We start from the raw sequence: 22,722 nt of genomic DNA on the forward strand, positions 1-22,722 counted from the left end.
TTTTCACTCTGTGATATGTTTTCAAGCCTAGGTTGTTTAAAGTCCAAGATTTTCAAGCAGAGATTGCTTACTGCCATACCAGCCCAAGAACGCCCGGTCTCGTCTGATCTCGGAAGCTAAGAAGGCTTGGGCCTGGTTAGTACTTGGATGGGAGACCTCCTGGAAATACCAGGTGCTGTAAGCTTTAACTGTTAAAAAACTTTTTAAAATGAAGTTTTTTTGCATCGCTTTGTTAGTTTTTTTCTAAAGTAAGTTAAGAGGTATTTTCACTCTGTGATATGTTTTCAAGCCTAGGTTGTTTAAAGTCCAAGATTTTCAAGCAGAGATTGCTTACCTCCATACCAGCCCAAGAACGGCCGGTCTCGTCTGATCTCGGAAGCTAAGAAGGCTTGGGCCTGGTTAGTACTTGGATGGAAGACCTGCTGGGAATACCAGGTGCTGTAAGCTTTAACTGATTGAAAAACTTTTTAAAATGAAGTTTTTTTGCATCGCTTTGTTAGTTTTTTTCTAAAGTAAGTTAAGAGGTATTTTCACTCTGTGATATGTTTTCCAGCCTAGGTTGTTTAAAGTCCAAGATTTTCAAGCAGAGATTGCTTACGGCCATACCAGCCCAAGAACGCCCGGTCTCGTCTGATCTCGGAAGCTAAGAAGGCTTGGGCCTGGTTAGTACTTGGATGGGAGACCTCCTGGAAATACCAGGTACTGTAAGCTTTAACTTTTAAAAACTTTTTAAAATGAAGTTTTTTTGCATCGCTTTGTTAGTTTTTTTCTAAAGTAAGTTAAGAGGTATTTTCACTCTGTGATATGTTTTCAAGCCTAGGTTGTTTAAAGTCCAAGATTTTCAAGCAGAGATTGCTTACGGCCATACCAGCCCAAGAACGCCCGGTCTCGTCTGATCTCGGAAGCTAAGAAGGCTTGGGCCTGGTTAGTACTTGGATGGGAGACCTCCTGGGAATACCAGGTGCTGTAAGCTTTAACTGTTGAAAAACTTTTTAAAATGAATGTTTTTTTGCATCGCTTTGTTAGTTTTTTTCTAAAGTAAGTTAAGAGGTATTTTCACTCTGTGATATGTTTTCAAGCCTAGGTTGTTTAAAGTCCAAGATTTTCAAGCAGAGATTGCTTACGGTCCATACCAGCCCAAGAACGCCCGGTCTCGTCTGATCTCGGAAGCTAAGAAGGCTTGGGCCTGGTTAGTACTTGGATGGGAGACCTCCTGGGAATACCAGGTGCTGTAAGCTTTAACTGTTGAAAAACTTTTTAAAATGAAGTTTTTTTGCATCGCTTTGTTAGTTTTTTTCTAAAGTAAGTTAAGAGGTATTTTCACTCTGTGATATGTTTTCAAGCCTAGGTTGTTTAAAGTCCAAGATTTTCAAGCAGAGATTGCTTACCGGCCATACCAGCCCAAGAACGGCCCGGTCTCGTCTGATCTCGGAAGCTAAGAAGGCTTGGGCCTGGTTAGTACTTGGATGGGAGACCTCCTGGAAATACCAGGTGCTGTAAGCTTTAACTGTTGAAAAACTTTTTAAAATGAAGTTTTTTTGCATCGCTTTGTTAGTTTTTATCTAAAGTAAGTTAAGAGGTATTTTCACTCTGTGATATGTTTTCAAGCCTAGGTTGTTTAAAGTCCAAGATTTTCAAGCAGAGATTGCTTACTGGCCATACCAGCCCAAGAACGCCCGGTCTCGTCTGATCTCGAAGCTAAGAAGGCTTGGGCCTGGTTAGTACTTGGATGGGAGACCTCCTGGAAATACCAGGTGCTGTAAGCTTTAACTGTTGAAAAACTTTTTAAAATGAAGTTTTTTTGCATCGCTTTGTTAGTTTTTTTCTAAAGTAAGTTAAGAGGTATTTTCACTCTGTGATATGTTTTCAAGCCTAGGTTGTTTAAAGTCCAAGATTTTCAAGCAGAGATTGCTTACCGGCCATACCAGCCCAAGAACGCCCGGTCTCGTCTGATCTCGGAAGCTAAGAAGGCTTGGGCCTGGTTAGTACTTGGATGGGAAGACCTCCTGGGAATACCAGGTGCTGTAAGCTTTAACTGTTGAAAAACTTTTTAAAATGAAGTTTTTTTGCATCGCTTTGTTAGTTTTTTCTAAAGTAAGTTAAGAGGTATTTTCACTCTGTGATATGTTTTCAAGCCTAGGTTGTTTAAAGTCCAAGATTTTCAAGCAGAGATTGCTTACGGCCATACCAGCCCAAGAACGCCCTGTCTCGTCTGATCTCGGAAGCTAAGAAGGCTTGGGCCTGGTTAGTACTTGGATGGGAGACCTCCTGGGAATACCAGGTGCTGTAAGCTTTAACTGTTGAAAAACTTTTTAAAATGAAGTTTTTTTGCATCGCTTTGTTAGTTTTTTTCTAAAGTAAGTTAAGAGGTATTTTCACTCTGTGATATGTTTTCAAGCCTAGGTTGTTTAAAAGTCCAAGATTTTCAAGCAGAGATTGCTTACTGCCATACCAGCCCAAGAACGCCCGGTCTCGTCTGATCTCGGAAGCTAAGAAGGCTTGGGCCTGGTTAGTACTTGGATGGGAGACCTCCTGGAATACCAGGTGCTGTAAGCTTTAACTGTTGAAAAAACTTTTTAAAATGAAGTTTTTTTGCATCGCTTTGTTAGTTTTTTTCTAAAGTAAGTTAAGAGGTATTTTCACTCTGTGATATGTTTTCAAGCCTAGGTTGTTTAAAGTCCAAGATTTTCAAGCAGAGATTGCTTACCGGCCATACCAGCCCAAGAACGCCCGGTCTCGTCTGATCTCGGAAGCTAAGAAGGCTTGGGCCTGGTTAGTACTTGGATGGAGACCTCCTGGGAATACCAGGTGCTGTAAGCTTTAACTGTTGAAAAACTTTTTAAAATTAAGTTTTTTTGCATCGCTTTGTTAGTTTTTTTCTAAAGTAAGTTAAGAGGTATTTTCACTCTGTGATATGTTTTCAAGCCTAGGTTGTTTAAAGTCCAAGATTTTCAAGCAGAGATTGCTTACGGCCATACCAGCCCAAGAACGCCCGGTCTCGTCTGATCTCGGAAGCTAAGAAGGCTTGGGCCTGGTTAGTACTTGGATGGGAGACCTCCTGGAAATACCAGGTGCTGTAAGCTTTAACTGTTGAAAAACTTTTTAAAATGAAGTTTTTTTGCATCGCTTTGTTAGTTTTTTTCTAAAGTAAGTTAAGAGGTATTTTCACTCTGTGATATGTTTTCAAGCCTAGGTTGTTTAAAGTCCAAGATTTTCAAGCAGAGATTGCTTACGGCCATACCAGCCCAAGAACGCCCTGTCTCGTCTGATCTCGGAAGCTAAGAAGGCTTGGGCCTGGTTAGTACTTGGATGGGAGACCTCCTGGGAATACCAGGTGCTGTAAGCTTTAACTGTTGAAAAACTTTTTAAAATGAAGTTTTTTTGCATCAGCTTTGTTAGTTTTTTTCTAAAGTAAGTTAAGAGGTATTTTCACTCTGTGATATGTTTTCAAGCCTAGGTTGTTTAAAGTCCAAGATTTTCAAGCAGAGATTGCTTACGGCCATACCAGCCCAAGAACGCCCGGTCTCGTCTGATCTCGGAAGCTAAGAAGGCTTGGGACTGCTTAGTACTTGGATGGAGACCTCCTGGGAATACCAGGTGCTGTAAGCTTTAACTGTTGAAAAACTTTTTAAAATGAAGTTTTTTTGCATCGCTTTGTTAGTTTTTTTCTAAAGTAAGTTAAGAGGTATTTTCACTCTGTGATATGTTTTCAAGCCTAGGTTGTTTAAAGTCCAAGATTTTCAAGCAGAGATTGCTTACGGCCATACCAGCCCAAGAACGCCCGGTCTCGTCTGATCTCGGAAGCTAAGAAGGCTTGGGCCTGGTTAGTACTTGGATGGGAGACCTCCTGGAAATACCAGGTGCTGTAAGCTTTAACTGTTGAAAAACTTTTTAAAATGAAGTTTTTTTGCATCGCTTTGTTAGTTTTTTATCTAAAGTAAGTTAAGAGGTATTTTCACTCTGTGATATGTTTTCAAGCCTAGGTTGTTTAAAGTCCAAGATTTTCAAGCAGAGATTGCTTACGGCCATACCAGCCCAAGAACGCCCGGTCTCGTCTGATCTCGGAAGCTAAGAAGGCTTGGGCCTGGTTAGTACTTGGATGGGAGACCTCCTGGGAATACCAGGTGCTGTAAGCTTTAACTGTTGAAAAACTTTTTAAAATGAAGTTTTTTTGCATCGCTTTGTTAGTTTTTTTCTAAAGTAAGTTAAGAGGTATTTTCACTCTGTGATATGTTTTCAAGCCTAGGTTGTTTAAAGTCCAAGATTTTCAAGCAGAGATTGCTTACCGGCCATACCAGCCCAAGAACGCCCGGTCTCGTCTGATCTCGGAAGCTAAGAAGGCTTGGGCCTGGTTAGTACATTGGATGGGAGACTTCCTGGAAATACCAGGTGCTGTAAGCTTTAACTGTTGAAAAACTTTTTAAAATGAAGTTTTTTTGCATCGCTTTGTTAGTTTTTTTCTAAAGTAAGTTAAGAGGTATTTTCACTCTGTGATATGTTTTCAAGCCTAGGTTGTTTAAAGTCCAAGATTTTCAAGCAGAGATTGCTTACGGCCATACCAGCCCAAGAACGCCCGGTCTCGTCTGATCTCGGAAGCTAAGAAGGCTTGGGCCTGGTTAGTACTTGGATGGGAGACCTCCTGGGAATACCAGGTGCTGTAAGCTTTAACTGTTGAAAAACTTTTTAAAATGAAGTTTTTTTGCATCGCTTTGTTAGTTTTTTTCTAAAGTAAGTTAAGAGGTATTTTCACTCTGTGATATGTTTTCAAGCCTAGGTTGTTTAAAGTCCAAGATTTTCAAAGCAGAGATTGCTTATGGCCATACCAGCCCAAGAACGCCCGGTCTCGTCTGATCTCGGAAGCTAAGAAGGCTTGGGCCTGGTTAGTACTTGGATGGGAGACCTCCTGGAAATACCAGGTACTGTAAGCCTTAACTGTTGAAAAACTTTTTAAAATGAAGTTTTTTTGCATCGCTTTGTTAGTTTTTTTCTAAAGTAAGTTAAGAGGTATTTTCACTCTGTGATATGTTTTCAAGCCTAGGTTGTTTAAAGTCCAAGATTTTCAAGCAGAGATTGCTTACGGCCATACCAGCCCAAGAACGCCCTGTCTCGTCTGATCTCGGAAGCTAAGAAGGCTTGGGCCTGGTTAGTACTTGGATGGGAGACCTTCCTGGGAATACCAGGTGCTGTAAGCTTTAACTGTTGAAAAACTTTTTAAAATGAAGTTTTTTTGCATCGCTTTGTTAGTTTTTTTCTAAAGTAAGTTAAGAGGTATTTTCACTCTGTGATATGTTTTCAAGCCTAGGTTGTTTAAAGTCCAAGATTTTCAAGCAGAGATTGCTTACGGTCCATACCAGCCCAAGAACGCCCGGTCTCGTCTGATCTCGGAAGCTAAGAAGGCTTGGGCCTGGCTTAGTACTTGGATGGAAGACCTCCTGGGAATGCCAGGTGCTGTAAGCTTTAACTGTTGAAAAACTTTTTAAAATGAAGTTTTTTTGCATCGCTTTGTTAGTTTTTTCTAAAGTAAGTTAAGAGGTATTTTCACTCTGTGATATGTTTTCAAGCCTAGGTTGTTTAAAGTCCAAGATTTTCAAGCAGAGATTGCTTACGGCCATACCAGCCCAAGAACGCCCTGTCTCGTCTGATCTCGGAAGCTAAGAAGGCTTGGGCCTGGTTAGTACTTGGATGGGAGACCTCCTGGGAATACCAGGTGCTGTAAGCTTTAACTGTTGAAAAACTTTTTAAAATGAAGTTTTTTTGCATCGCTTTGTTAGTTTTTTTCTAAAGTAAGTTAAGAGGTATTTTCACTCTGTGATATGTTTTCAAGCCTAGGTTGTTTAAAAGTCCAAGATTTTCAAGCAGAGATTGCTTACGGCCATACCAGCCCAAGAACGCCCGGTCTCGTCTGATCTCGGAAGCTAAGAAGGCTTGGGCCTGGTTAGTACTTGGATGGGAGACCTCCTGGAAATACCAGGTGCTGTAAGCTTTAAGCTTTTAAAAAACTTTTTAAAATGAAGTTTTTTTGCATCGCTTTGTTAGTTTTTTTTCTAAAGTAAGTTAAGAGGTATTTTCACTCTGTGATATGTTTTCAAGCCTAGGTTGTTTAAAGTCCAAGATTTTCAAGCAGAGATTGCTTACGGCCATACCAGCTCAAGAACGCCCGGTCTCGTCTGATCTCGGAAGCTAAGAAGGCTTGGGCCTGGTTAGTACTTGGATGGGAGACCTCCTGGGAATACCAGGTGCTGTAAGCTTTAACTGTTGAAAAACTTTTTAAAATGAAGTTTTTTTGCATCACTTTGTTAGTTTTTTTCTAAAGTAAGTTAAGAGGTATTTTCACTCTGTGATATGTTTTTAAGCCTACGTTTTTTAAAGTCCAAGATTTTCAAGCAGAGATTGCTTATGGCCATACCAGCCCAAGAACGCCCGGTCTCGTCTGATCTCGGAAGCTAAGAAGGCTTGGGCCTGGTTAGTACTTGGATGGGAGACCTCCTGGAAATACCAGGTGCTGTAAGCTTTAACTTTTAAAAACTTTTTAAAATGAAGTTTTTTTGCATCGCTTTGTTAGTTTTTTTCTAAAGTAAGTTAAGAGGTATTTTCACTCTGTGATATGTTTTCAAGCCTAGGTTGTTTAAAGTCCAAGATTTTCAAGCAGAGATTGCTTACGGCCATACCAGCCCAAGAACGCCCTGTCTTGTCTGATCTCGGAAGCTAAGAAGGCTTGGGCCTGGTTAGTACTTGGATGGGAGACTTCCTGGGAATACCAGGTGCTGTAAGCTTTAACTGTTGAAAAACTTTTTAAAATGAAGTTTTTTTGCATCACTTTGTTAGTTTTTTTCTAAAGTAAGTTAAGAGGTATTTTCACTCTGTGATATGTTTTTAAGCCTAGGTTGTTTAAAGTCCAAGATTTTAAGCAGAGATTGCTTACGGTCATCCCAGCCCAAGAACGCCCGGTCTCGTCTGATCTCGGAAGCTAAGAAGGCTTGGGACTGCTTAGTACTTGGATGGAAGACCTCCTGGGAATGCCAGGTGCTGTAAGCTTTAACAGTTGAAAAACTTTTTAAAATGAAGTTTTTTTGCATCGCTTTGTTAGTTTTTTTCTAAAGTAAGTTAAGAGGTATTTTACTCTGTGATATGTTTTCAAGCCTAGGTTGTTTAAAGTCCAAGATTTTCAAGCAGAGATTTCTTACCTCCATACCAGCCAAAGAACGGCCGGTCTCGTCTGATCTCGGAAGCTAAGAAGGCTTGGGCCTGGTTAGTACTTGGATGGGAGACTTCCTGGAAAAACCAGGTGCTGTAAGCTTTAACTGTTGAAAAACTTTTTAAAATTAAGTTTTTTTGCATCGCTTTGTTAGTTTTTTCTAAAGTAAGTTAAGAGGTATTTTCACTCTGTGATATGTTTTCAAGCCTAGGTTGTTTAAAGTCCAAGATTTTCAAGCAGAGATTGCTTACGGCCATACCAGCCCAAGAACGCCCGGTCTCGTCTGATCTCGGAAGCTAAGAAGGCTTGGGCCTGGTTAGTACTTGGATGGGAGACCTCTTAGGAATACCAGGTGCTGTAAGCTTTAACTGTTGAAAATCTTTTTAAAATGAAGTTTTTTTGCATCGCTTTGTTGGTTTTTTTCTAAAGTAAGCTAAGAGGTATTTTTAATCTGTGATATGTTTTCCAGCCTAGGTTGTTTAAAGTCCAAGATTTTCAAGCAGAGATTGCTTACGGCCATACCAGCCCAAGAACGCCCGGTCTCGTCTGATCTCGGAAGCTAAGAAGGCTTGGGCCTGGTTAGTACTTGGATGGGAGACCTTCCTGGAAAAAACAGTTGCTGTAAGCTTTAACTGTTGAAAAACTTTTTAAAATTAAGTTTTTTTGCATCGCTTTGTTAGTTTTTTCTAAAGTAAGTTAGGAGGTATTTTCACTCTGTGATATGTTTTCAAGCCTAGGTTGTTTAAAGTCCAAGATTTTCAAGCAGAGATTGCTTATGGCCATACCAGCCCAAGAACGCCCTGTCTCGTCTGATCTCGGAAGCTAAGAAGGCTTGGGCCTGGTTAGTACTTGGATGGGAGACCTCCTGGGAATACCAGGTGCTGTAAGCTTTAACTGTTGAAAAACTTTTTAAAATGAAGTTTTTTTGCATCACTTTGTTAGTTTTTTTCTAAAGTAAGTTAAGAGGTATTTTCACTCTGTGATATGTTTTTAAGCCTAGGTTGTTTAAAGTCCAAGATTTTCAAGCAGAGATTGCTTACGGTCATCCCAGCCCAAGAACGCCCGGTCTCGTCTGATCTCGGAAGCTAAGAAGGCTTGGGACTGGTTAGTACTTGGATTGAAGACCTCCTGGGAATGCCAGGTGCTGTAAGTGTAACGGATGCACACCAGCATCCAATCACCCATGCACATCAGCTGGTGTCAGAAGAGAGATTTTATTTCTGTGGGAACACAGCAGGGTACAGTCAGTGGCTAACGATCACACGCGTCACGGCCCTCCTCTCATCCCCTCTCTGCTCCCGCAGCACACTGAGGCAACTGCCCGTCAATACAACTTGTAAAATATGATTAAATAAAAAACCAAAAAATAAATAAATAAACCCACCACATGAATTCAACCAGTAACTCAGTCATTAAATGACATATATTAAACTATTTACAGGTGAGCCAACAGTGACATTAAACAACAGTAAAACAACAGTAAAATACAAAAATACAATTTAAAAAAAGAAAATGACGATCGTATAGTGGCTACGTTACATACATTTCACATTTAACATACCTGTGGGAACACAGCAGGGTACAGTCAGTGGCTAACGATCACACGCGTCACGGCCCTCCTCTCATCCTACGAAACACATGCTTCTGCTAACACGTGGCGGCAAATAAAATTTCTTTTTTTTCTTTTTTAGAACCACGCGTGTAATACGCTTATAATACACAGCATAATACCAACAACATGACATAACTTTAATAACTTTAATACACCTATATACAACACATGATATGGAGAACACTGCACGCGCGTCTCACCCCTCTCTGCTCCCGCAGCACACTGAGGTAACTGCACGTGAACGTGAGCTATAGAGTGCGCCATTAATGTAACCCTGACCACACAAACAATGTGGAACCAAAATTTTCGTTCCCACCCACAAATACACAGAAAAAACACATGAACACCGTAGCTTACAATTACAATAAGTTTTGTTGGAGTTCACGACATACATACAATTATCTTACATAACATCCCGGCCACATACTCCCCCCTGAACTTCACAAAACTTATTCAGTAAGGTAAGTAGCTCAATGACACAATGCTATGAACCCGGTCATCCATACAACCATCGTCTACTATGCGACACATATGTCTCCCACTTACAGGGAAAATGACAGAGGATAACTGGCCAGGTTCTCCTCCATCACTTGCTAAAGAGGTGCCCCATACACCACTCACTACTACGAACAGGATAACTTCATTAACTGTGTGTCTTAATGGATCTACAATTAATGCCAATCACATGGGACATTGATTACGATGACAGGAGATTCACAATCCCACTAACTGATCTTTCCATAGGTACACTTTTCTGTGTCATGTTATGAATCAATCGGCTTACCGGCTTCACTATTCTCCCTACTCTCGTCCTAATCTGGGATATAGTAGTTGCTTGGGACGTAATCTCATCAGACAAAGGGGTTGTGGAGGGTACAACCATAACTGAGTCAGCAGGAACACTCGGGCTTTCAGTCTCAATATCATGGTTGCTATTTGAGGCACTGTCATCACAAGGTGAGTTGTTCACAGGTAGGGAAACAGGTTCTGACACTTCCAATCCTGAAGGCACTTGTGGATCTTCAGCACAACCAACTGTGTCGGTAACTTCAGCCACCCAATTAACGGTACGCACAGCACTGTCTATGACCGAATCTAGAACAGATTGAGTTCCTCCAGAATTCTCGCTATGCACCTGGCTGACTTCAGGCTCACTGGTGAAAGAACACTCATCTCCAACTTCAAGCGGGAGGAAATTTGCTTGCAGGAGTAAGTTGCGGTGAACTACTTTCACATGTCCCGAGCTGGTGTTCTTGACATGGTAGACATGGCACCTGGGGTCCTTAGATTCCACAATGTAAGGAGTAGATTCCCACTTGTCTGCCAGTTTCCTGCGTCCACGTTCTCCCTTGTTTGCCAAAAGGACTTGGTCTCCTACCTCAATGTCGCAGCCTTTGATTCTCCGATTGTACAATTCAGCTTGATGACGTTGACTATCCGTTGCATTTGCTTGTGCAACCAACAAAGCTTCCTTCAAGTCATCTCTCATCCTCTTGACAAAGCTGTCATAATCCACATGATTATTGTCTCTTTCAACGTTATGAAACATAACGTCAACCGGTAGACGTGGAATTCTTCCAAACATGAGGTAGAATGGTGCGTAGCCCGTGGACTCATGGGCTGTACAGTTGTATGCAAAAGTCAAGGTCTGCAACACTTGAGGCCACCTCTGCTTAGCTCTGGGGGATAAAGCTCTGATCATGCCACCTAACGTTCTGTTAAAGCGCTCAGCTTGACCGTTTCCCATCGGATGATATGCAGTGGTTCTTGACTTCATGACTCCAGCTACCTGCATGAGCTCTTGAATCAGCTGGCTCTCGAAATTAGCACCTTGATCCGAGTGTATCCTCTCTGGGAATCCATATATACAGAAATAACGGTCCCACAGCTGTCGTGCTACCTGCTTAGCTGACTGGTCTCTACACGGGAAGGCATGCGCCATTTTGGTGAAGTGATCTGTTACTACCAAAACATCCACGCTTCTTCCATTCGAATCTTCTGCTGACCAGAAATCCATGCAAACAAGTTCCAACGGCCTCGTGGTTCTAATACTTTCCAAGGGCGCTCTACCTTCTGGCTCAGGTGTCTTGCTAACCACGCATCGTCTACAACACTTGACATGCTCACGAACATCCTGTTCCATTCCAACCCAAAAGAACCGCTGTCTTGCCAAGTACAGGGTCCTGGCTTGACCTTGGTGTCCAGCAGTGTCATGAACTCCTTCCAGAACATCTTTAATAAGTGATGACGGAACAATGAATTGGTGTCTTTTCTTCCCTGTCAGAAAGTCTTTACTGGCTCTATACAATATGCCATCCAACATCTTCAGTTTCTCCCACTGTTTCAAAGCTTTAAGTACCTTGTATGTCTCCTTAGCACGCTCCCTACGTGAAGGTCTTCTGCCACGGGCCACGTAGACAAGAATACGGGAAAGGGTAGCATCCTCGGCTTGCTTTTCCTGCAAATCCCGGAGGGAGAATGAATGCAAGGGCACTTGACCAGATGGTACTAGCTGTTCCACGTCCTGTGCTAACCAAGAGATCACTCTTCCTTCAGGTCCCTTGTTCCACTCCATGCAGCCAGTCAATAAAGCAGACACTTCCTCACTGCCGAGTGAACGACGCTGCAGATTTTCAAAGGAGGAAGGTTCTACCAAGGCCTGACAGTTATTGCTTAGCCTAAAAGTGTCCTGAATCAAGTCTTCCTTAAGCTGTTCGGCCTCCTTCAACAATGCTCTGTAAGGTTCTTCCACCAATCTCACACTGACCTGTGGTTTCACAAACGGCTGTCGGCTGAGCGCGTCAGCCACTACATTTCGGCTGCCAGGTATGTATCGGATGTTAAAATCATAAGGAGCTAACTTGGCGACCCACCTCTGTTCACATGCATCCAACTTGGGCTTTGTCAGGATGTATGTCAGTGGATTGTTATCCGTCCAAACAGTGAATGGGTGACCTTTCAGCCAGTGTCCGAATTTGTCACAAACAGCCCACTTCAATGCCAGGAATTCCAGTCGGTGAGCGGGATAGTTAAGCTGGGCACGAGTAAGTGCTTTGCTGGCAAAGGCTATTGGTCGAGCCTTGCTCCCGTCTTCTGGGGCCTGTGACAGTACGGCGCCCAATCCATCCAAAGAAGCATCCGTGGAAAGAACGAACGGCCGACTGAAGTCTGGATGTGCAAGTACAACCGAATTCAGGAGTGCTGACTTCAGCTGCAGGAACGCTTCTCTGTGCTCCTGCCCCCAATCACTTGGTTTTAACTTTTTGAATGAAGCAGCTCCTCTTGGATTCCCTTTCCTTCCTCTAGGAGCTGCAGTCAACATGAAGAACGGTTTGGCAATTCTAGAACAGTTCTGTATAAATCTTTGATAATACATCACCATGCCGAGAAATGATTTTATCTTCCGCTGACATGGTGTGACAGCATCATCCCTCATGAGATCCACTTCTCCCATATCACAGATGGCGCTGATTTTGTCGGGATCTGCAGCAACACCGGCCCTGTCTACCACATGACCAAGAAACCTTACACTGCGCCGGAGGAAATAGCACTTCTTTGGAGCTAGCTTCAGCCCATGGGCACTCAGTCGATTGAAGACCATCTCCAATCGTTCCAAAGCTTCCTCCTCACTTGGAGCATACACCAACAAATCATCTAGGTAGCAGAGCAAGGTCAAAAAGTTTTGATCCCCGAACACGCCCATCATCAGACGCATAAAGCTGGCAGGGCTGTTACACAGACCCTGTGGAAGCCTGTTGAACTCGTAGAGGCCCATTGGTGTCGTGAAAGCAGTTAGCTTCTTGTCCTCTTCTGCCATTGCAACGTTATAGAAGCCGGACGTCAGGTCCATGGTACTGAATATGGCATTGCCGCCAAGGGCCGCCAGACAATCCGCTTGGTGGGGTAAAGGGTGTGCGTCTTTGATCGTTCGAGCATTCAGCCACCGGTAATCAACACAGACGCGGAGATCACCGCTCTTCTTCCACACTAGCACCAGGGGAGAAGCCCATTCACTCTTGGACTTCCTGATGATCTCTCTTTCCTCCATATCAGTCAACACATGTCGGAGTTTCTGGTAGTGTGCAGGGGGTACACGCCTGTAGGGTAGCCTGAACGGTCTGTCGTCGGACAGGTGGATATGATGGACTATGTCCCTAGCCTTCCCACAATCAAGCTTATCCTTGGAGAACACACTCTCGTACTTCTTGATCAATTGCAGCAATTTGATTTTCCAATCCAGCGTCACTTCACAGGAATCGATGTCCAAATCTTTCAATCCCATTCGCTGTAGCTCATTGCTAATGCTGAAGCTTGGGTCAGCTCGTAATGTTTGGTTATGTAATTTGGCTGTCACACCAAGTGACTGCTTGATGTCCCCATCAAGGTCTTCTACAGCCACACATGGGTAGACATCAGCCAGTTTTGTGTTCCGTTTAAGAGTTATGGGCGAGTGACCTGCGTTCAAAACCTTAACTGGCACCCATCTGTCCCCTGTCATGGTAGCTATGACTCTACCAATAATTACCTCCTTCTTGTGGGTCTGTGCTCTTGGTGGTTCGATGACGATGGTACTTCCTTCAGACACTGGGGAGGTCACCGGTAACTTAGCCCACACCAGATGTTCATGCTCTGGAAGTAGCGTGACAGCACGGGCCAGTTTAGCAGTTCCAATGACATCAGGTATTTCACTTCCTTTCCAACGATTGAGGCCAGACAGCATGTTCATGAAATGGGAAACCTCTGGGCTCCCTGGGGCCTCAGGCTGTGCGACACAGCGCCAGTAAGACGACATCTGCTTCATTTGAGACTGTAGGTTAAGTCGCTTTGGATAAAAGCGTCTGCCAAATAAAGTAAAGTAAAGTAAAGTAAAGTAAAGGTACTTGATGACATTCGTGCCCAAAATCAGCTCATCCTGCTGTCCGGGTACTACTAATGTGGGCACGCAGACTGTGTGACCATACACTTCCATATCTACATCATGCACCTGCTTAGGACGGACTTGGACACCTCCACAGCCTACAAGGACAACATCAGTAGGTACTGTACTCTGGGCTGTGATCAACCCTGCATCCAGCAGTCTCTGTTCAGCCTCTTCGCTCATAGTACATGCCATGGATCCACTGTCCAGCAGAGCATGCAATGAGACTTTCTTTTCCACAATAACATCCACATAGAACAGACTGTCTACTTTGTCCAATTTCATTACATTCTGAAACACCACCATTGTGTGGTCGGGAGTAGCTGCAACCATTTCTTCAAACTCAGACATGGCATCACCAGTATTGAGGGTCCCTTTTCCTGTACTCACATTGTCCCCTCCCGAATGTGAGTAATTCAGTTTTCCTGGTTCTGTGATCGATTAACAGACTGGACAGCGCGTTTAGTTGTCCCAGGGCAATCCCTTCGTTGATGTCCAGTTTCAAAGCAGACGAGGCATCTCTTCTCCTTCATACAGTGTGTACGAGTGGAATGTGACTTATCACTACACACCTGGCAGGTAGCACGCTGGTCCCACGAGAAGGATGAGGGCCTGGCTGGAGCAACAGTGGGGAACTGGCTCGTTCTTTCGAGTACCTTCTCTAACATGTCGAGAACACGCTCCAGCGTACCTGACTCTGTAACAGCACTTCCACTTGTCTTGGCATCACTTGACTTAACTGGGACACACTGCGCTACATTAGCGTGAGCATACCCACCATCGCTGGTGGCAGCCGGGTCAGTGACGGCCATGGCAGTAGCCACCTGGAATGAGCGAGGCTTGTGCATGCCTAGAAGAAGCTTCTTTGCTTGGATCTCTCTCTGATTCTCGTCAATGGCTTCCTGCACCTCGATCACAGTCCATTTACCTATGGGTTTGCACTTGAACACACTAGAAAGTTCGACATCTGGGCAGTTTCTGATGAACATCATCGCTATTTCAGCATCCATATTCTCCATTCTGCTTCCTTGTTGGTCCAAATATTTGGTGGCTATTTCAGCTGCTGTGTTCAGCCTCACCCAGTAGTCAACAGGGGTCTCTTGAGCAGTGGGCAGTGTAGAATAGAAGTCGGCCAACGGTAGGCATGACACTGGAGTTTCGCTAAAGTAGCGTCTCAAGGTGCAGTAAATTGCTTCGGGGTTGACAGTAGCATTATGTGAATTGTTACTTTTGAGAGTTACCTTGACAATGCTCTTTGCTCTGCCCATCAGGTGTTCCAGAATCTCGTCGATTTTTTCAGGTTGTGCACACTCTTTCTTTCGCAGGTACGCTTCCATCTGGTCGATCCATTCTTGGATGGAGCAGCTGTCTCTTCCATCACCACGGAAGATGGGTGGCTCTTTCACTTTGGATTTAACAATCAAGCTGACTTGAGATAAATCAAGGGTTTTACTGGCAGGTTCGGTTCTAGTGTCACCCAGCGGTGGTGACTGGCATGACTGCACGGGGGTCTGACTAGCCAACAACCGATTAATGACAGAGTCTCCAATCAGGTCACATAACTGTTGTGTGGCAAAATCATTGCTAATAGCTGGAGTGGAGAACCTGGGTCTAGCAATAGGTGTCTCAGTGCATGGTTGTGTGTCACCTACTGGTGAAGTATGGACCTCTGTGGGATGACTAATGCCTGCCGATCCCACCCCTAAAAATCTAGGTAACCCTCGGCCACGCCCCAAACCCAACATGAGAGCATCAGATACTTCTAACCTATCACTGGACATATTGGGTTGATATTACACAATGGATGATAACCAAATAAAAGAAGGTTCACTATGTACACAACACCACTATCAGAACTGATATGCAGCAGACCGTAACACAGTAGGTTCAGAACACTTCTGTCTTGGTGCTTCCAGCTTCACCAGCATGCACTCGGTCCCGGCGATCGGCGATGGCTGATCAGGTGCATCCGGGTCACGGCACCAGTTTTATGTAACGGATGCACACCAGCATCCAATCACCCATGCACATCAGCTGGTGTCAGAAGAGAGATTTTATTTCTGTGGGAACACAGCAGGGTACAGTCAGTGGCTAACGATCACACGCGTCACGGCCCTCCTCTCATCCCCTCTCTGCTCCCGCAGCACACTGAGGCAACTGCCCGTCAATACAACTTGTAAAATATGATTAAATAAAAAACCAAAAAATAAATAAATAAACCCACCACATGAATTCAACCAGTAACTCAGTCATTAAATGACATATATTAAACTATTTACAGGTGAGCCAACAGTGACATTAAACAACAGTAAAACAACAGTAAAATACAAAAATACAATTTAAAAAAAGAAAATGACGATCGTATAGTGGCTACGTTACATACATTTCACATTTAACATACCTGTGGGAACACAGCAGGGTACAGTCAGTGGCTAACGATCACACGCGTCACGGCCCTCCTCTCATCCTACGAAACACATGCTTCTGCTAACACGTGGCGGCAAATAAAATTTCTTTTTTTTCTTTTTTAGAACCGCGCGTGTGGCACAACGCAGCACGCGCTAATAATACACAGCATAATACCAACAACATGACATAACTTTAATAACTTTAATACACCTATATACAACACATGATATGGAGAACACTGCACGCGCGTCTCACCCCTCTCTGCTCCCGCAGCACACTGAGGTAACTGCACGTGAACGTGAGCTATAGAGTGCGCCATTAATGTAACCCTGACCACACAAACAATGTGGAATCAAAATTTTCGTTCCCACCCACAAATACACAGAAAAAACACATGAACACCGTAGCTTACAATTACAATAAGTTTTGTTGGAGTTCACGACATACATACAATTATCTTACATAACATCCCGGCCACATAAGCTTTAACTGTTGAAAAACTTTTTAAAATGAAGTTTTTTTGCATTGCTTTGTTAGTTTTTTTCTAAAGTAAGTTAAGAGGTATTTTCACTCGGTGATATGTTTTCAAGCCTAGGTTGTTCAAAAGTCCAAGATTTTCAAGTAGAGATTGCTTACTTCCATACCAGCCCAAGAACGCCCGGTCTCGTCTGATCTCGGAAGCTAAGAAGGCTTGGGCCTGGTTAGTTCTTGGGTGGGAGACCTCCTGGGAATACCAGGTTCAGTAAGCTTTAACTTTTAAAAAACTTTTTAAAATGAAGTTTTTTTGCATCGCTTTGTTAGTTTTTTTCTAAAGTAAGTTAAGAGGTATTTTCACTCTGTGATATGTTTTCAAGCCTAGGTTGTTTAAAGTCCAAGATTTTAAAGCAGAGATTGCTTACCTCCATACCAGCCAAAGAACGCCCGGTCTCGTCTGATCTCGGAAGCTAAGAAGGCTTGGGCCTGGTTAGTTCTTGGGTGGGAGACCTCCTGGGAATACCAGGTTCAGTAAGCTTTAACTTTTAAAAAACTTTTTAAAATGAAGTTTTTTTGCATCGCTTTGTTAGTTTTTTTCTAAAGTAAGTTAAGAGGTATTTTCACTCTGTGATATGTTTTCAAGCCTAGGTTGTTTAAAGTCCAAGATTTTAAAGCAGTGATTGCTTACCTCCATACCAGCCCAAGAACGCCCGGTCTCGTCTGATCTCGGAAGCTAAGAAGGCTTGGGCCTGGTTAGTACATGGATGGGAGACTTCCTGGAAAAACCAGGTGCTGTAAGCTTTAACTGTTGAAAAACTTTTTAAAATGAAGTTTTTTTGCATCGCTTTGTTAGTTTTTTTCTAAAGTAAGTTAAGAGGTATTTTCACTCTGTGATATGTTTTCAAGCCTAGGTTGTTTAAAGTCCAAGATTTTCAAGCAGAGATTGCTTACGGCCATACCAGCCCAAGAACGCCCGGTCTCGTCTGATCTCGGAAGCTAAGAAGGCTTCGGCCTGGTTAGTACTTGGATGGAAGACCTCCTGGGAATGCCAGGTGCTGTAAGCTTTAACTGTTGAAAAACTTTTTAAAATGAAGTTTTTTTGCATCGCTTTGTTAGTTTTTTTCTAAAGTAAGTTAAGAGGTATTTTCACTCTGTGATATGTTTTCAAGCCTAGGTTGTTTAAAGTCCAAGATTTTCAAGCAGAGATTGCTTACCTCCATACCAGCCCAAGAACGGCCGGTCTCGTCTGATCTCGGAAGCTAAGAAGGCTTGGGCCTGGTTAGTACTTGGATGGGAGACTTCCTGGAAAAACCAGGTGCTGTAAGCTTTAACTGTTGAAAAACTTTTTAAAATTAAGTTTTTTTGCATCGCTTTGTTAGTTTTTTCTAAAGTAAGTTAAGAGGTATTTTCACTCTGTGATATGTTTTCAAGCCTAGGTTGTTTAAAGTCCAAGATTTTCAAGCAGAGATTGCTTACCTCCATACCAGCCCAAGAACGGCCGGTCTCGTCTGATCTTGGAAGCTAAGAAGGCTTGGGCCTGGTTAGTACTTGGATGGGAGACTTCCCGGAAAAACCAGGTGCTGTAAGCTTTAACTGTTGAAAAACTTTTTAAAATTAATTTTTTTTGCATCGCTTTGTTAGTTTTTTCTTAAGTAAGTTAAGAGGTATTTTCACTCTGTGATATGTTTTCAAGCCTAGGTTGTTTAAAGTCCAAGATTTTCAAGCAGAGATTGCTTACCTCCATACCAGCCCAAGAACGCCCGGTCTCGTCTGATCTCGGAAGCTAAGAAGGCTTGGGCCTGGTTAGTACTTGGATGGGAGACTTCCTGGAAAAACCAGGTGCTGTAAGCTTTAACTGTTGAAAAACTTTTTAAAATGAAGTTTTTTTGCATCGCTTTGTTAGTTTTTTTCTAAAGTAAGTTAAGAGGTATTTTCACTCTGTGATATGTTTTCAAGCCTAGGTTGTTTAAAGTCCAAGATTTTCAAGCAGAGATTGCTTACGGCCATACCAGCCCAAGAACGCCCGGTCTCGTATGATCTCGGAAGCTAAGAAGGCTTGGGACTGCTTAGTACTTGTATGGAAGACCTCCTGGGAATGCCAGGTGCTGTAAGCTTTAACTGTTGAAAAACTTTTTAAAATGAAGTTTTTTTGCATCGCTTTGTTAGTTTTTTTCTAAAGTAAGTTAAGAGGTATTTTCACTCTGTGATATGTTTTCAAGCCTAGGTTGTTTAAAGTCCAAGATTTTCAAGCAGAGATTGCTTACCTCCATACCAGCCCAAGAACGGCCGGTCTCGTCTGATCTCGGAAGCTAAGAAGGCTTGGGCCTGGTTAGTACTTGGATGGGAGACTTCCTGGAAAAACCAGGTGCTATAACCTTTAACTGTTGAAAAACTTTTTAAAATTAAGTTTTTTAGCATCGCTTTGTTAGTTTTTTCTAAAGTAAGTTAAGAGGTATTTTCACTCGGTGATATGTTTTCAAGCCTAGGTTGTTTAAAGTCCAAGATTTTCAAGCAGAGATTGCTTACCTCCATACCAGCCCAAGAACGGCCGGTCTCGTCTGATCTTGGAAGCTAAGAAGGCTTGGGCCTGGTTAGTACTTGGATGGGAGACTTCCTGGAAAAACCAGGTGCTGTAAGCTTTAACTGTTGAAAAACTTTTTAAAATTAATTTTTTTTGCATCGCTTTGTTAGTTTTTTCTTAAGTAAGTTAAGAGGTATTTTCACTCTGTGATATGTTTTCAAGCCTAGGTTGTTTAAAGTCCAAGATTTTAAAGCAGAGATTGCTTACCTCCATACCAGCCCAAGAACGCCCGGTCTCGTCTGATCTCGGAAGCTAAGAAGGCTTGGGCCTGGTTAGTACATGGATGGGAGACTTCCTGGAAAAACCAGGTGCTGTAAGCTTTAACTGTTGAAAAACTTTTTAAAATGAAGTTTTTTTGCATCGCTTTGTTAGTTTTTTTCTAAAGTAAGTTAAGAGGTATTTTCACTCTGTGATATGTTTTCAAGCCTAGGTTGTTTAAAGTCCAAGATTTTAAAGCAGTGATTGCTTACCTCCATACCAGCCCAAGAACGCCCGGTCTCGTCTGATCTCGGAAGCTAAGAAGGCTTGGGCCTGGTTAGTACATGGATGGGAGACTTCCTGGAAAAACCAGGTGCTGTAAGCTTTAACTGTTGAAAAACTTTTTAAAATGAAGTTTTTTTGCATCGCTTTGTTAGTTTTTTTCTAAAGTAAGTTAAGAGGTATTTTCACTCTGTGATATGTTTTCAAGCCTAGGTTGTTTAAAGTCCAAGATTTTCAAGCAGAGATTGCTTACGGCCATACCAGCCCAAGAACGCCCGGTCTCGTCTGATCTCGGAAGCTAAGAAGGCTTCGGCCTGGTTAGTACTTGGATGGAAGACCTCCTGGGAATGCCAGGTGCTGTAAGCTTTAACTGTTGAAAAACTTTTTAAAATGAAGTTTTTTTGCATCGCTTTGTTAGTTTTTTTCTAAAGTAAGTTAAGAGGTATTTTCACTCTGTGATATGTTTTCAAGCCTAGGTTGTTTAAAGTCCAAGATTTTCAAGCAGAGATTGCTTACCTCCATACCAGCCCAAGAACGCCCGGTCTCGTCTGATCTCGGAAGCTAAGAAGGCTTGGGCCTGGTTAGTACTTGGATGGGAGACTTCCTGGAAAAACCAGGTGCTGTATCCTTTAACTGTTGAAAAACTTTTTAAAATTAAGTTTTTTTGCATCGCTTTGTTAGTTTTTTCTAAAGTAAGTTAAGAGGTATTTTCACTCGGTGATATGTTTTCAAGCCTAGGTTGTTTAAAGTCCAAGATTTTCAAGCAGAGATTGCTTACCTCCATACCAGCCCAAGAACGGCCGGTCTCGTCTGATCTTGGAAGCTAAGAAGGCTTGGGCCTGGTTAGTACTTGGATGGGAGACTTCCTGGAAAAACCAGGTGCTGTAAGCTTTAACTGTTGAAAAACTTTTTAAAATTAAGTTTTTTTGCATCGCTTTGTTAGTTTTTTCTTAAGTAAGTTAAGAGGTATTTTCACTCTGTGATATGTTTTCAAGCCTAGGTTGTTTAAAGTCCAAGATTTTCAAGCAGAGATTGCTTACCTCCATACCAGCCCAAGAACGCCCGGTCTCGTCTGATCTCGGAAGCTAAGAAGGCTTGGGCCTGGTTAGTACTTGGATGGGAGACTTCCTGGAAAAACCAGGTGCTGTAAGCTTTAACTGTTGAAAAACTTTTTAAAATGAAGTTTTTTTGCATCGCTTTGTTAGTTTTTTTCTAAAGTAAGTTAAGAGGTATTTTCACTCTGTGATATGTTTTCAAGCCTAGGTTGTTTAAAGTCCAAGATTTTCAAGCAGAGATTGCTTACGGCCATACCAGCCCAAGAACGCCCGGTCTCGTATGATCTCGGAAGCTAAGAAGGCTTGGGACTGCTTAGTACTTGTATGGAAGACCTCCTGGGAATGCCAGGTGCTGTAAGCTTTAACTGTTGAAAAACTTTTTAAAATGAAGTTTTTTGCATCGCTTTGTTAGTTTTTTTCTAAAGTAAGTTAAGAGGTATTTTCACTCTGTGATATGTTTTCAAGCCTAGGTTGTTTAAAGTCCAAGATTTTCAAGCAGAGATTGCTTACCTCCATACCAGCCCAAGAACGGCCGGTCTCGTCTGATCTCGGAAGCTAAGAAGGCTTGGGCCTTGTTGGTACTTGGATGGGAGACCTCCTGGGAATACCAGGTGCTGTAAGCTTTAACTGTTGAAAAACTTTTTAAAATGAAGTTTTTTTGCATCGCTTTGTTAGCTTTATTCTAAAGTAAGTTAAGAGGTATTTTCAACATGTGATATGTTTTCAAGCCTAGGTTGTTTAAAGTCCAAGATTTTCAAGCAGAGATTGCTTACGACCATACCAGCCCAAGAGCGCCCGGTCTCGTCTGATCCCGGAAGCTAAGAAGGCTTGGGCCTGGTTAGTACTTGGATGGGAGACCTACTGGGAATACCAGGTGCTGTAAGCTTTAACTTTTGAAAAACTTTTTAAAATGAAGTTTTTTTGCATCACTTTGTTAGTTTTTTTATAAAGTAAGTTAAGAGATATTTTCACTCTGTGATATGTTTTCAAGCCTAGGTTGTTTAAAGTCCAAGATTTTCAAGCAGAGATTGCTTACGGCCATACCAGCCCAAGAGCGCCCGGTCTCGTCTGATCTCGGAAGCTAAAAAGGCTTGGGCCTGGTTAGTACTTGGATGGGAGACCTCCTGGGAATACCAGGTGCTGTAAGCTTTAAATGTTGAAAACCTTTTTAAAATGAAGTTTTTTGCATCGCTTTGTTAGTTTTTTTTTTAAAGTGGGTTAAGAGGCATTTTCACTCTGTGATATGTTTTCAAGCCTTATTTGGTTAAAGTCTAAGATTTTCAAGCAGAGATTGCTTACGGCCATACCAGCAGAAGAACACCCAGTCTCGTCTGATCTAGGAAGCTAAGAAGGCTTGGGCCTGGTTAGTACTTGGATGGGAGACTGCCTGGGAATACCAGGTGCTGTAAGCTTAAACTGTTAAAAAAGGTTTTTAAAATGATTTTTTTTCTATCGCTTTGTTACTTTTTTTTCTAAAGTAAGTTAAGAGGTATTTTCACTCTGTGATATTTTTTCAAGTCTTATTTGCTTAAAGTCAAAGATTTTCAAGCAGAGGTTGCTTACGGCCAAACCAGACGAACATCACCCTGTCTCGCCTGATCTCTGAAGCTAAGAAGGCTTGGGCCTGGTTAGTACTTGGATGGGAGACTGCCTAGGAATACCAGGTGCTGTATGCTTTAACTGTATAAAACCTTTTTAAAATAAAAGTTTTTTGCATCGCTTTGTTAGTTTTTTTTCTAAAGTAAGTTAAGAGGTATTTTCACTCTGTGATATGTTTTCAAGCCTTATTTGTTTAAAGTCCAAGTTTTTTCAGCCGGGTTTGCTTACGGCCATACCAGCCTAACAACGCCCGGTCTCGTCTGATCTCGGACGCTAAGAAGGCTTGGGCCTGGTTAGTACTTGGATGGGAGACTGCCTGGAATACCAGGTGCTGTAAGCTTTAACTGTTGAAAACCTTTTTAAAATAAAGTTTTTTGCATCGCTTTGTGAGTTTTTTTC

The 22,722-nt window shown here is 42.5% G+C and overlaps 20 non-coding genes and 35 pseudogenes across 20 annotated transcripts; all 55 read left to right on the plus strand.

Moving 5' to 3' along the window:
• Nucleotides 1-65: 65 nt before the first annotated feature.
• LOC114783120 (5S ribosomal RNA) lies at nucleotides 66-184 on the plus strand. The gene has a single exon (XR_003748392.1). It is a non-coding gene; the product is annotated as a 5S ribosomal RNA (ribosomal RNA).
• Nucleotides 185-328: 144 nt separating this feature from the next.
• Nucleotides 329-447, plus strand: LOC114783209 (uncharacterized; annotated as a pseudogene).
• A 145-nt stretch (nucleotides 448-592) lies between these two features.
• LOC114783113 (5S ribosomal RNA) lies at nucleotides 593-711 on the plus strand. Its single transcript, XR_003748386.1, has one exon. It is a non-coding gene; the product is annotated as a 5S ribosomal RNA (ribosomal RNA).
• A 143-nt stretch (nucleotides 712-854) lies between these two features.
• LOC114783052 (5S ribosomal RNA) lies at nucleotides 855-973 on the plus strand. The gene has a single exon (XR_003748326.1). It is a non-coding gene; the product is annotated as a 5S ribosomal RNA (ribosomal RNA).
• Nucleotides 974-1,118: 145 nt separating this feature from the next.
• Nucleotides 1,119-1,238, plus strand: LOC114783098 (5S ribosomal RNA). The gene has a single exon (XR_003748372.1). It is a non-coding gene; the product is annotated as a 5S ribosomal RNA (ribosomal RNA).
• A 144-nt stretch (nucleotides 1,239-1,382) lies between these two features.
• LOC114783180 (uncharacterized) lies at nucleotides 1,383-1,503 on the plus strand (annotated as a pseudogene).
• A 144-nt stretch (nucleotides 1,504-1,647) lies between these two features.
• On the plus strand, nucleotides 1,648-1,766 carry LOC114783211 (uncharacterized; annotated as a pseudogene).
• Nucleotides 1,767-1,910: 144 nt separating this feature from the next.
• Nucleotides 1,911-2,031, plus strand: LOC114783169 (uncharacterized; annotated as a pseudogene).
• A 143-nt stretch (nucleotides 2,032-2,174) lies between these two features.
• On the plus strand, nucleotides 2,175-2,293 carry LOC114783110 (5S ribosomal RNA). The gene has a single exon (XR_003748383.1). It is a non-coding gene; the product is annotated as a 5S ribosomal RNA (ribosomal RNA).
• Nucleotides 2,294-2,438: 145 nt separating this feature from the next.
• LOC114783159 (uncharacterized) lies at nucleotides 2,439-2,556 on the plus strand (annotated as a pseudogene).
• Nucleotides 2,557-2,701: 145 nt separating this feature from the next.
• LOC114783164 (uncharacterized) lies at nucleotides 2,702-2,820 on the plus strand (annotated as a pseudogene).
• A 144-nt stretch (nucleotides 2,821-2,964) lies between these two features.
• Nucleotides 2,965-3,083, plus strand: LOC114783076 (5S ribosomal RNA). Its single transcript, XR_003748351.1, has one exon. It is a non-coding gene; the product is annotated as a 5S ribosomal RNA (ribosomal RNA).
• A 144-nt stretch (nucleotides 3,084-3,227) lies between these two features.
• LOC114783111 (5S ribosomal RNA) lies at nucleotides 3,228-3,346 on the plus strand. Its single transcript, XR_003748384.1, has one exon. It is a non-coding gene; the product is annotated as a 5S ribosomal RNA (ribosomal RNA).
• A 145-nt stretch (nucleotides 3,347-3,491) lies between these two features.
• LOC114783192 (uncharacterized) lies at nucleotides 3,492-3,609 on the plus strand (annotated as a pseudogene).
• Nucleotides 3,610-3,753: 144 nt separating this feature from the next.
• Nucleotides 3,754-3,872, plus strand: LOC114783077 (5S ribosomal RNA). The gene has a single exon (XR_003748352.1). It is a non-coding gene; the product is annotated as a 5S ribosomal RNA (ribosomal RNA).
• A 145-nt stretch (nucleotides 3,873-4,017) lies between these two features.
• Nucleotides 4,018-4,136, plus strand: LOC114783053 (5S ribosomal RNA). Its single transcript, XR_003748327.1, has one exon. It is a non-coding gene; the product is annotated as a 5S ribosomal RNA (ribosomal RNA).
• A 144-nt stretch (nucleotides 4,137-4,280) lies between these two features.
• LOC114783223 (uncharacterized) lies at nucleotides 4,281-4,401 on the plus strand (annotated as a pseudogene).
• Nucleotides 4,402-4,545: 144 nt separating this feature from the next.
• On the plus strand, nucleotides 4,546-4,664 carry LOC114783054 (5S ribosomal RNA). The gene has a single exon (XR_003748328.1). It is a non-coding gene; the product is annotated as a 5S ribosomal RNA (ribosomal RNA).
• A 145-nt stretch (nucleotides 4,665-4,809) lies between these two features.
• LOC114783123 (5S ribosomal RNA) lies at nucleotides 4,810-4,928 on the plus strand. The gene has a single exon (XR_003748396.1). It is a non-coding gene; the product is annotated as a 5S ribosomal RNA (ribosomal RNA).
• A 144-nt stretch (nucleotides 4,929-5,072) lies between these two features.
• Nucleotides 5,073-5,192, plus strand: LOC114783163 (uncharacterized; annotated as a pseudogene).
• Nucleotides 5,193-5,336: 144 nt separating this feature from the next.
• Nucleotides 5,337-5,457, plus strand: LOC114783191 (uncharacterized; annotated as a pseudogene).
• Nucleotides 5,458-5,600: 143 nt separating this feature from the next.
• On the plus strand, nucleotides 5,601-5,719 carry LOC114783112 (5S ribosomal RNA). The gene has a single exon (XR_003748385.1). It is a non-coding gene; the product is annotated as a 5S ribosomal RNA (ribosomal RNA).
• Nucleotides 5,720-5,864: 145 nt separating this feature from the next.
• Nucleotides 5,865-5,983, plus strand: LOC114783078 (5S ribosomal RNA). Its single transcript, XR_003748353.1, has one exon. It is a non-coding gene; the product is annotated as a 5S ribosomal RNA (ribosomal RNA).
• A 146-nt stretch (nucleotides 5,984-6,129) lies between these two features.
• LOC114783060 (5S ribosomal RNA) lies at nucleotides 6,130-6,248 on the plus strand. Its single transcript, XR_003748334.1, has one exon. It is a non-coding gene; the product is annotated as a 5S ribosomal RNA (ribosomal RNA).
• Nucleotides 6,249-6,392: 144 nt separating this feature from the next.
• Nucleotides 6,393-6,511, plus strand: LOC114783096 (5S ribosomal RNA). The gene has a single exon (XR_003748370.1). It is a non-coding gene; the product is annotated as a 5S ribosomal RNA (ribosomal RNA).
• Nucleotides 6,512-6,654: 143 nt separating this feature from the next.
• Nucleotides 6,655-6,773, plus strand: LOC114783168 (uncharacterized; annotated as a pseudogene).
• A 143-nt stretch (nucleotides 6,774-6,916) lies between these two features.
• Nucleotides 6,917-7,035, plus strand: LOC114783201 (uncharacterized; annotated as a pseudogene).
• A 143-nt stretch (nucleotides 7,036-7,178) lies between these two features.
• Nucleotides 7,179-7,297, plus strand: LOC114783236 (uncharacterized; annotated as a pseudogene).
• A 143-nt stretch (nucleotides 7,298-7,440) lies between these two features.
• On the plus strand, nucleotides 7,441-7,559 carry LOC114783067 (5S ribosomal RNA). Its single transcript, XR_003748341.1, has one exon. It is a non-coding gene; the product is annotated as a 5S ribosomal RNA (ribosomal RNA).
• Nucleotides 7,560-7,703: 144 nt separating this feature from the next.
• LOC114783198 (uncharacterized) lies at nucleotides 7,704-7,823 on the plus strand (annotated as a pseudogene).
• A 143-nt stretch (nucleotides 7,824-7,966) lies between these two features.
• LOC114783129 (5S ribosomal RNA) lies at nucleotides 7,967-8,085 on the plus strand. Its single transcript, XR_003748402.1, has one exon. It is a non-coding gene; the product is annotated as a 5S ribosomal RNA (ribosomal RNA).
• A 144-nt stretch (nucleotides 8,086-8,229) lies between these two features.
• Nucleotides 8,230-8,348, plus strand: LOC114783241 (uncharacterized; annotated as a pseudogene).
• Nucleotides 8,349-16,764: 8,416 nt separating this feature from the next.
• Nucleotides 16,765-16,883, plus strand: LOC114783183 (uncharacterized; annotated as a pseudogene).
• A 144-nt stretch (nucleotides 16,884-17,027) lies between these two features.
• On the plus strand, nucleotides 17,028-17,146 carry LOC114783210 (uncharacterized; annotated as a pseudogene).
• Nucleotides 17,147-17,290: 144 nt separating this feature from the next.
• LOC114783213 (uncharacterized) lies at nucleotides 17,291-17,409 on the plus strand (annotated as a pseudogene).
• Nucleotides 17,410-17,553: 144 nt separating this feature from the next.
• LOC114783157 (uncharacterized) lies at nucleotides 17,554-17,672 on the plus strand (annotated as a pseudogene).
• A 144-nt stretch (nucleotides 17,673-17,816) lies between these two features.
• LOC114783219 (uncharacterized) lies at nucleotides 17,817-17,935 on the plus strand (annotated as a pseudogene).
• Nucleotides 17,936-18,078: 143 nt separating this feature from the next.
• LOC114783245 (uncharacterized) lies at nucleotides 18,079-18,197 on the plus strand (annotated as a pseudogene).
• Nucleotides 18,198-18,340: 143 nt separating this feature from the next.
• On the plus strand, nucleotides 18,341-18,459 carry LOC114783188 (uncharacterized; annotated as a pseudogene).
• Nucleotides 18,460-18,603: 144 nt separating this feature from the next.
• LOC114783203 (uncharacterized) lies at nucleotides 18,604-18,722 on the plus strand (annotated as a pseudogene).
• A 144-nt stretch (nucleotides 18,723-18,866) lies between these two features.
• Nucleotides 18,867-18,985, plus strand: LOC114783247 (uncharacterized; annotated as a pseudogene).
• A 143-nt stretch (nucleotides 18,986-19,128) lies between these two features.
• On the plus strand, nucleotides 19,129-19,247 carry LOC114783239 (uncharacterized; annotated as a pseudogene).
• Nucleotides 19,248-19,390: 143 nt separating this feature from the next.
• On the plus strand, nucleotides 19,391-19,509 carry LOC114783214 (uncharacterized; annotated as a pseudogene).
• Nucleotides 19,510-19,653: 144 nt separating this feature from the next.
• On the plus strand, nucleotides 19,654-19,772 carry LOC114783215 (uncharacterized; annotated as a pseudogene).
• A 144-nt stretch (nucleotides 19,773-19,916) lies between these two features.
• LOC114783158 (uncharacterized) lies at nucleotides 19,917-20,035 on the plus strand (annotated as a pseudogene).
• Nucleotides 20,036-20,179: 144 nt separating this feature from the next.
• LOC114783235 (uncharacterized) lies at nucleotides 20,180-20,298 on the plus strand (annotated as a pseudogene).
• A 143-nt stretch (nucleotides 20,299-20,441) lies between these two features.
• Nucleotides 20,442-20,560, plus strand: LOC114783240 (uncharacterized; annotated as a pseudogene).
• A 143-nt stretch (nucleotides 20,561-20,703) lies between these two features.
• LOC114783189 (uncharacterized) lies at nucleotides 20,704-20,822 on the plus strand (annotated as a pseudogene).
• Nucleotides 20,823-20,966: 144 nt separating this feature from the next.
• Nucleotides 20,967-21,085, plus strand: LOC114783204 (uncharacterized; annotated as a pseudogene).
• A 143-nt stretch (nucleotides 21,086-21,228) lies between these two features.
• Nucleotides 21,229-21,347, plus strand: LOC114783225 (uncharacterized; annotated as a pseudogene).
• Nucleotides 21,348-21,491: 144 nt separating this feature from the next.
• On the plus strand, nucleotides 21,492-21,610 carry LOC114783065 (5S ribosomal RNA). The gene has a single exon (XR_003748339.1). It is a non-coding gene; the product is annotated as a 5S ribosomal RNA (ribosomal RNA).
• Nucleotides 21,611-21,754: 144 nt separating this feature from the next.
• LOC114783056 (5S ribosomal RNA) lies at nucleotides 21,755-21,873 on the plus strand. The gene has a single exon (XR_003748330.1). It is a non-coding gene; the product is annotated as a 5S ribosomal RNA (ribosomal RNA).
• A 144-nt stretch (nucleotides 21,874-22,017) lies between these two features.
• Nucleotides 22,018-22,136, plus strand: LOC114783165 (uncharacterized; annotated as a pseudogene).
• A 145-nt stretch (nucleotides 22,137-22,281) lies between these two features.
• LOC114783253 (uncharacterized) lies at nucleotides 22,282-22,400 on the plus strand (annotated as a pseudogene).
• Nucleotides 22,401-22,545: 145 nt separating this feature from the next.
• LOC114783155 (5S ribosomal RNA) lies at nucleotides 22,546-22,663 on the plus strand. The gene has a single exon (XR_003748427.1). It is a non-coding gene; the product is annotated as a 5S ribosomal RNA (ribosomal RNA).
• Nucleotides 22,664-22,722: the final 59 nt, after the last annotated feature.

Source organism: Denticeps clupeoides, unplaced genomic scaffold (assembly GCF_900700375.1).
Source record: "Denticeps clupeoides unplaced genomic scaffold, fDenClu1.1, whole genome shotgun sequence".
NCBI classification, from domain to species: Eukaryota; Metazoa; Chordata; class Actinopteri; order Clupeiformes; family Denticipitidae; genus Denticeps; species Denticeps clupeoides.